The 8,483-nt window shown below is 27.9% G+C and overlaps 1 long non-coding RNA gene across 5 annotated transcripts; it reads left to right on the top strand.

The window, feature by feature from the left end:
- The first annotated feature begins 2,138 nt into the window (after positions 1-2,138).
- Positions 2,139-6,480, top strand: LOC139866321 (uncharacterized). 5 transcript variants are annotated; one of them, XR_011765381.1, is made up of 4 exons: positions 2,139-5,758; positions 5,886-5,964; positions 6,067-6,258; positions 6,354-6,480. It is a non-coding gene; the product is annotated as an uncharacterized lncRNA (long non-coding RNA). The 5 variants fall into 5 exon arrangements; XR_011765379.1 differs by lacking the exon at positions 6,354-6,480 and having other exon boundaries at positions 2,139-2,791; positions 3,018-5,758; positions 6,067-6,345; XR_011765380.1 differs by lacking the exon at positions 6,354-6,480 and having other exon boundaries at positions 2,139-3,616; positions 3,715-5,758; positions 6,067-6,345.
- The last annotated feature ends 2,003 nt before the right edge of the window (positions 6,481-8,483 follow it).

Raw genomic sequence — 8,483 nt, 5'->3', positions numbered from 1 at the left:
TCTTATCGACAACTCCAAGGCTTTTTATAAAAAAGGCCCATTTTTTAATTGTATTTTTATTATTTGCTATTATTATACAATCATTTACCTACAGATAAGATAGAGGGTGAATTAACCCAACCATAAGTAAATGGGTCAAAGTTGCCACCAAATAACAACAAACAAGATTACACTCACCAGCAAATCTTAAGCATTCAGCTTTAGGTTTCCCCTACATAAACGTAATCGCGTAAGCAAACGTGAACGTGTCACATGCACCAGTTGTATCAAGGACTTTTTTAGCCTCTATAATCCCTTGTTTAATCGGTTCTTCTCCTTCAGTAAATAAAACCGATCCTCTCCCACCAAGTTCACAAGAACTTCCTTAACACCCTGATACAATATTTCACAGCACAACAACAATTTATTAATAAGGGTTCAATTCCACTATCTATAAAATTTGTAGAAAGGTTAGTTTGAAGAAAATTGTGTAACATGAATGAGAACTCCACCCTGTCTTAATTTAACTCAAAGCACAACAATGTATAAATGCTCAAGTATAAACCAAAAAATTTAAAATAAAAATTATAACAAAAGCTTAGTGGTTCGTAACTATTAAGAAGCTTAGAGCTTAAAAGATCCTATGTCTCAAAAACAATGTATGCATTGACCCAGCATTCAAAAGTGAATTTATATTTAATAAGAGATTATAATTTCAAATAGATAATAATTTCAAGCACAATAATATAAATTTGTACTTTAACTACTACGCAGTAATACTGTGCCAAATATAATAAACCAGATGGATCACAAATCAACAATAAACGATGCAAAATATATTATAAACCTACTAAATCAAACTCAAATTGTCTGTTATTATAGGATTAGTAGAATTGGATTGAAGTTGTTGATTTGAACGATCAATTAATCCAGATGATGAAGGAATAGGGTTGATAATAGTGAGTTGGTTGATAATAGAAAAGAGGAATTGGGTGAGATTTCCGTTCGAGATAATAATTAGGGATTTTCTTCCCGTGCTTTTCCTATATTGCTTCTAATTTGAGGGACAATTAAAGGATATCATTATTAACAAATTGATTTATTAGCTAATATTTTTAGTGGATGATTAAGAACTGTTGGATCAGAGGGTATTGTAATGTAATTTTCTAATCTAACGGTGATTAAAGGGGTTTTAAAAACATTTATTAGCTAATCAAGACTCTCTTTTAATGTATATATAGTGATAGTGATAGTGATAGTGATAGTGATAGTGATAGTGAATAGTGATAGTTACTTATTTAATTTAATTAATATTAATATTGATAAATTACGTTATAAGAGAAAGACAAATATATTATTATTATCTAAATCAGTTCAGATATTATCATCATGAATATTATAGTCATATATGCGTTGATATTAAATACCCTAACTATTCTTTTTTGTCTTAATATATACAAAATTTAAAGTTAGATTATACGAAAAGATACGATATAACCATCTTTAACGAGGCCATAGACGAACCTAGGTTATATGGTGTGGGGTTAAGGAACTCACTAGTAATTTTTTTTTATTTTTTTATTTTTTTTACAAATTATTACTCAAATTGTATAAATCATTCATGTAATGATGGTCGTTGATATTTTCAACATAGTTTTTGCTAGATTCACTCAAATTTTTTAAATTACCCTTAAATAATGTATTAAACAAAACTTTTAACAAGATTATTAGAGGAATTTTTTTTTAAAAAAAAATGCATGAAATAATGGTGAAAAATAAAAAGAGAAGTGAAATTACACCTTCCTTTAGTGATGGGATTCTAAAAAGAAAATTAAATCTATGATTTTATGAAAGTAAATATTTTTAACAAAATAACATCAAATTGTACGAAATTTTTTTTCCCAGCGAACATATATATATATATATATATATATATATATATATATATATATATATATATATATTACATAATTATAATTACATAATATAAAGCACGAGGATTAGTCCTATGTGTCACTCAACTAATCACTAATTAATTAAGGTAATCCACATGTTAATCAACCATTAATGGGATTAATCTACCTAAACTACTCTAAACAACTGCCACATGTCCTGATTAGCATCTAAAATTTTAAAGAAAAAAAACGAACAAAAAAGAATCACCCCTAATCAAATTCACCCCTATATCCGTCGTTCTCTTCTTCGATTCATCAGAAAAATTCGAATTCCTTTCATCGCCACTCACATACCATAATTTCAGACTCAATTTGCTGAATAAAATGATGTATGTATTACTGGAAAATGATGGACAATTCGGCAAAGCGTGATGTATCAATTTTGGGTTCAATTCATAGCCCAATGTCAAAGAATTACTGAAATAGAAACCCTAATTGTGGTCTTCATTTGGATGTTTAACATCAATTTTTCAGAGACTATCAGATCTGCAACGATTTTCGATCTTCAATATGCAACACGCAAGTAAGTTTTACCCTAATTCTTATTCTATCAAAGCGGTTAACCATAGTGATAATGATGATTATGAAATACAAATGGAGATTGGTACTTTTGATAACTAACCCAAATCACGGTAAATTATCAATTTTTGCATTTTAGGGTTTGAATCTATTATGGCGATGGCAAGGTAATTGGTTGTTATATTTTTTGATTCAGTCTGTTATTAACCCTTTTAATTGTAATATGTTCAATTCACGTTACCTGACAAATTTTTTAGGGTTTGCGAACTGATTTTTACAAAAGTTGGATCCTGATCATGCTGGTGTAATTTGTTGATTCAAGCTTCATCATTTCATCTGTAAGTGTTGTTTGATTGATTATTGTTCCTGTATATATTTGTTAAATTTGTGTAATTTCAGTATATATTTGTCATTTTTTAGGAATTCCAATATTCGTTTGTAGATTTTGTAGAATTTTGTTGGTTAAGATTGTGCTCTCATTACCTTTCAATTTTAAAGGTTGATCATCAATTGATCATGAAATTTTGTTGTTGAATTTATTATTGTTGTTGAACTTTTCCTTAGGTGATTGAAGTTGTGGGTCAGTATTTTGTGGTTTTGGATGTTGTTGTTGCTGAAAGAGTTATGAAAAAGAACACATATGATAGATAATAGAACGGTAGGTTTTTTTGTGTTGAAATACAGTTTATGGTATAATCTTTGTTTATTAATAATATTTGTTAATAGTGGACTGATTATCAATCTACTTAAACATGACATTCTTATGATTTTGATCATAATGTGTCTACCAAATGTATGATCGCCTACTGCAACAACACCGGTGGTTAATGTTTATAGTTTTTTTATGAATAAATTTTGTAGACTTATAGCTTAAGGAGCTAATTACTTGAAAGTTTTAAGAACTTCACACTGATTTTGTCTTATCTCTGTTTTTAAATCTATAGTTTATATTTAAGAAATGGAACACCAACACCCATCTACGTATGAATGGGCCAACTTCCATTATGTTTTACCCTTTCAACAAGTAGGCTGCAAATCAGTGATTAAGACTGCACGGTAGCTGTTATAAGGGACAGCAGCACATGTGTCGTCTGATCACCATTTAGGCTACAATTGGAGTTGCGCAGGGGCTTTTATTGCAACTACCTCAACAGTTCAAAATGGTAATGAATTATTTATTTATGTGTTTATTTTGTGATGGAATCTGTTTCAAATTAGGATGATCATGGTGTTGTTGAAAAATTAGCAATGAACTTAGCAGATGTTGCAGACAGATTTGACATTGGGAAGATCCAACTTTTTATTTAGATCGATTTTGAAGCAGAATCAGTGGATTTAATGTTATAAACAGGTATTTGATTCGCAAGATCCAATTTTTTATTTAAATCGATTTTGAAGATCTTTGATTATTGTATATCTTTTATCATAAACACTTTTGTAAATACAGCTCATTAAAGGGTTTACTTTGATTTAGAATCAATTCATTTTGTAAGTTCACGGTCATCGTAACAACCGTGAGATCCGAGATTCGCAGAATATTCATTTTTTTTCTCAAAGTAGGTGAATCATTGATTGATAGCCGTTTATCATCATCCAATTGCAGGTAGTTTATTGTATTATTCTAATCAGTTGTTACTATTATTTACATTTTTATATTACTAAAGTTTTCCGTGTTCCATTATTGATCGAGTAATCAATAATTTATTTCATGGCAAATTGATTAAGATTAGGCTGGTGAAGGTGCCAGGATTGTTGGTGTTGATTAATGCCAAAAATAAAAGAATTTTGTAGCTAAACATTAAAACATAAACAAATTGGCATAATTTTTTTTATGGGACGTGTTGATGAGAGCGTTAAATGCGCTGCTCATCAGGGAATTTATCATTATCTCATTGTTTGTCTCTAGATCCAGTTTTGACTGGTCATCGGAAACGAGTGAAGGTAGTTTCTAAAGTTGCTCTTTGTAGGACAACTTAACCTTGAACTTCTACGGGTTAGGATTATGATATGCTTGGGTTATTTTTGACCTCTAACGGGTCAAAAGTTTAAGAGTTATTGCTATCAGTGATGAAAAAGTTTTTTATTCATACTGAAACCAAAACATAGACGCAAACAAACGCGTTAGCACTGGAACCAAAACGGGCTGCTAGATCCTTTCTCTTCAGCTTCCAAGAACAAGCATGCTTGCGGTAAGTTTATTACTACAGTTCTACACTCACATTATGTTTCGATTACATTAAACTTGTGTGTATCCTATTTTGATAGTTGAAGTGATGTTTGTTGAATTCGAAGCCAATATTATATATGTATCCTACTTTATCGTTTGTTTGAAGATCAATAATTTTATATTTGATAGGTTAAATGATGTTTGAAGGTTAACACTGATCATATATTGGAATTATCTATGTTCGCTATATTTTTGTTTTGTTATCCTGCAGTGCGATGAGCTAAAGGTTAGATTCTTGAGGAAAAATACCCTCGGAAAGGTTACATCGACATCTCAATACTGTTTCTTAAACCGTGTTCCAAAAATAGCGAGGTGAAAGTATATTCTTTTCGTGAATGTTTTTGAAATATATAAAATTGCTAACGCTAAATTTTAGAATGGCTATATGCACATCCAGTACCATATTTTTAATGATACTATGTGTTCTCAATTAATGTTCATTCTCCCTTTAAGCACATCAAATCTCCAACCTCTTATGCTCTTGGGAATATTGATGTGGAAATCTTCCCAAGTATTTCTCCTTTAACTTGAACGGGATCGATAATATTTCAAAATCAGAAGAATTAGCGGAATCTTTTGCTTCATTCTTTTTTGTCTTCAGTTTTAGATATAATATAGTGTAAGTAATGATTTTAGGTTAAAAATGCACGGGCTGTTTGAAAGGTTAAAAAGGCGTTACTGTTACATGTAGAAACATGTCAGTTTCCTGTTACTGTTTTCTTAGATTTAATATAATGGATGTAATAATATAAGGTGGAAAATGGTCGGGTCTTATGAAGGGTCAAAAAGGCATTAGTGTAACATGTTGAAATGGGCCAGGTGGGATTAGTTTTCTTTCTCTTTTCTTATTTAGCTGCAATTCCCTTTACACCAGGTTTGATGGTGTCTCATTTGCTATTCTTATATATTTGTTTTTGATGCATAAGGTAATTTCTTTGACTTTTTACTGATACCCGAGCTTAAGATTAAAACCATTATTTGACTTTCTATAAATAGGTTTCTTTAGCTCTTGGTGGCTTTGAAAGTCCGGTATCCTCAACGAATTACAATACTAAGAGGGAATCATGAAAGTCGACAGGTATGTTACTTACTCATTTGACTTGTCAACACACTATTCAAGTTTTATAAACATCTTATATTTTCTTTTTATACAAGTTACAACAATAATTTTTGTATTTACTTTTTTTTGTATATAACTTTAACAGTTGACTAACAGGAATGGCAATGCTAACTTTTAGAAGACTTTTACCGATCTGTTTGATTATTTTCCATTGACTAGCATTGGTTAGTATGCTTATGCATGTGTCCACTAAACTAACAACTTACAATGTAACATCTTTATTGACATTATCATGCATGTTTTTTCTTTTTTTGGTTCCATTATAGGTTGAATCTGAAATATTTTGCCTCCATGGTGGATTGTCACCTTCAATCGAAACCCTTGATGATATCAGAAATTTTGATCGTGTTCAAGAGGTCCCACACGAAGGTCCTATGTGTGATCTGTTATGGTCTGACCCAGATGACCGTTGTGGTTGGGGTATTTCGCCCCGTGGAGCTGGCTATACCTTTGGCCAAGTATTACATTCTTTTAAATTTTCATAATTTTAAATTCTACCCTGAGATTTTGTTTACATGATCATTGATAATTTGATAATAATATGTATTTACAGGATATTTCAGAGCAATTTAACTGTGACGACCCGAAAATTTCCGAACAAATTTAAACTTAATCTTTATATGATTTCAACACGATAAGCAAAGTTTGTTAAGTTAAATCTCAAGAAGTTTAAACTGTGTTCATACATTCATTTAACCTCGAGTAAATTCCCGACGATTCACGAACAATTGTGTATAAATAAATGTGTGTGTATATATATATGTATATATAATTATAAATAAAAGTATATATATAATGATTTGAAATAATACAATTTAATCATTACAATTAAAAATATAAAATGAGATATAGAATAAATAAGTTGTTATTAAAATGAATACATATATATAAATTCTATATATTGTAATGTTTGAATATTAAATATTCAATATATGTTAGTGTACATATTACATAAATAATAAAATGTAATATTAATATAATAAGTTTAATTATGAGCTAAATTATAGTTGATATAGTAATATTATTATTACTTTCAATATTAACATCTATATTAGTAATTATTAATATGAAAATGAATATATATATATATATATATATATATATATATATATATATATATATATATATATATATATATATATATATATATATATATATCATTATATTATTATTATTTCTAATATTATTATGATTACTATTATTATTAGTAATAATATCATTATTATTATTATTTTTTATTATTATTATTAGTAACATTTTGATAAATTATTATTAATATTATCAAAAATTATATTTCTATTATTATTAGTATTCTTATTCTTATTAAAATTATTAATAGATTTATATCATTAATTAATATTACAAAAGTTAATAAAATAGATATATATAAGTACAGCTATATAAATAGATATATATAATCAGATATAAAAATCCAGTAATTAAAATATAAACAGATACATATACGAATTAATATATATATATACAGATACATATACGAATATAAATACCGATTATTTGTCTACTTATGTATACAGTTTCAAATCGCTATCCTTCTGTTAAATTTGTCTACTTAATTGATAAACAAGTTGATTCCAAATCAGAAATAAAAAAACAGTTAGCTATCTGTTTCAAGTTTATATTTTTTATATCAAAAATGTGTATATATATATATATATATATATATATATATATATATATATATATATATATATATATATATATATATATATATATATATATATATATGTATATATAATCAAACAATATTTTTTATACTTAACAAACAAATTATTCAGAGAGATTGATAAAATCATTCATTTCTTTCATCATCAATATTAATTATCAATATTAAATAACTGCATTGTGAAGAATTAGAGAAAAATTTTATTAATTGCACATTCACCCTCTGTTCTTCAACTTTTAAACCAAAACTGGATTATGAATCAAATTTCAAAATCCTTAAATGCAAAGTTGTTAGAAAACTTTTACTTAAACTATCTGGAAAACCTCAAGGATTAATTTTTCATATTGAATTTCAATTTTGGAGTCAAAGTATTTTTGTACAAAGTCAAACATCGTGTTCAATCGTGAAATTTGAGTTCGTGTTTGTGTTTTCAGTTAAATTGATGATGGAGAAAGTTTTTAGGAATCATTTAGGACTTATTTCATGTAGGAAACTTGAGCTAAAACATTCACAAATTCAAAATCAAGTTTTATATATATATTTTTTGCGACATACAGCAGAATCTGTTCTTGCTGTTATTTTTTTATTTTTTTTTCTTTACTCTCGCGTTTGTTAATTTGAATTACAAGCGTTTATGCTTTGTAATTAAATCCTAAAACCAATTCTTTGTGATGGCTATTAATCTACTACTCTGGTCGATCCAGTTCTATTGGAAGAAGATAATGGAAACAGGAAATATTGGGTTAAATAAATTAGGAAATGAAACAGAACAGGTAAGTGAGACAGATCAGATGGTTTAGAGGTGTTGGCGGGTACGAGAGGTCTCGGGTTCGAGCCCGGTTTGGGCCTTATCTTTTTAGGAACTCTTTTAAAGGTAGTCTTTATTTTTTTTAAAACTTATTATTATCATTATTATTGTTATTATTATTATTATTATTATTATTATTATTATTATTATTATTATTATTATTATTATTATTATTATTATTATTATTATTA

Source organism: Rutidosis leptorrhynchoides, chromosome 9, assembly GCF_046630445.1.
Source record: "Rutidosis leptorrhynchoides isolate AG116_Rl617_1_P2 chromosome 9, CSIRO_AGI_Rlap_v1, whole genome shotgun sequence".
NCBI classification, from domain to species: domain Eukaryota; kingdom Viridiplantae; phylum Streptophyta; class Magnoliopsida; order Asterales; family Asteraceae; genus Rutidosis; species Rutidosis leptorrhynchoides.
The sequence above is the reverse complement of the archived record's forward strand: the minus strand, read 5'-3'. Positions and strand labels throughout refer to the sequence as shown.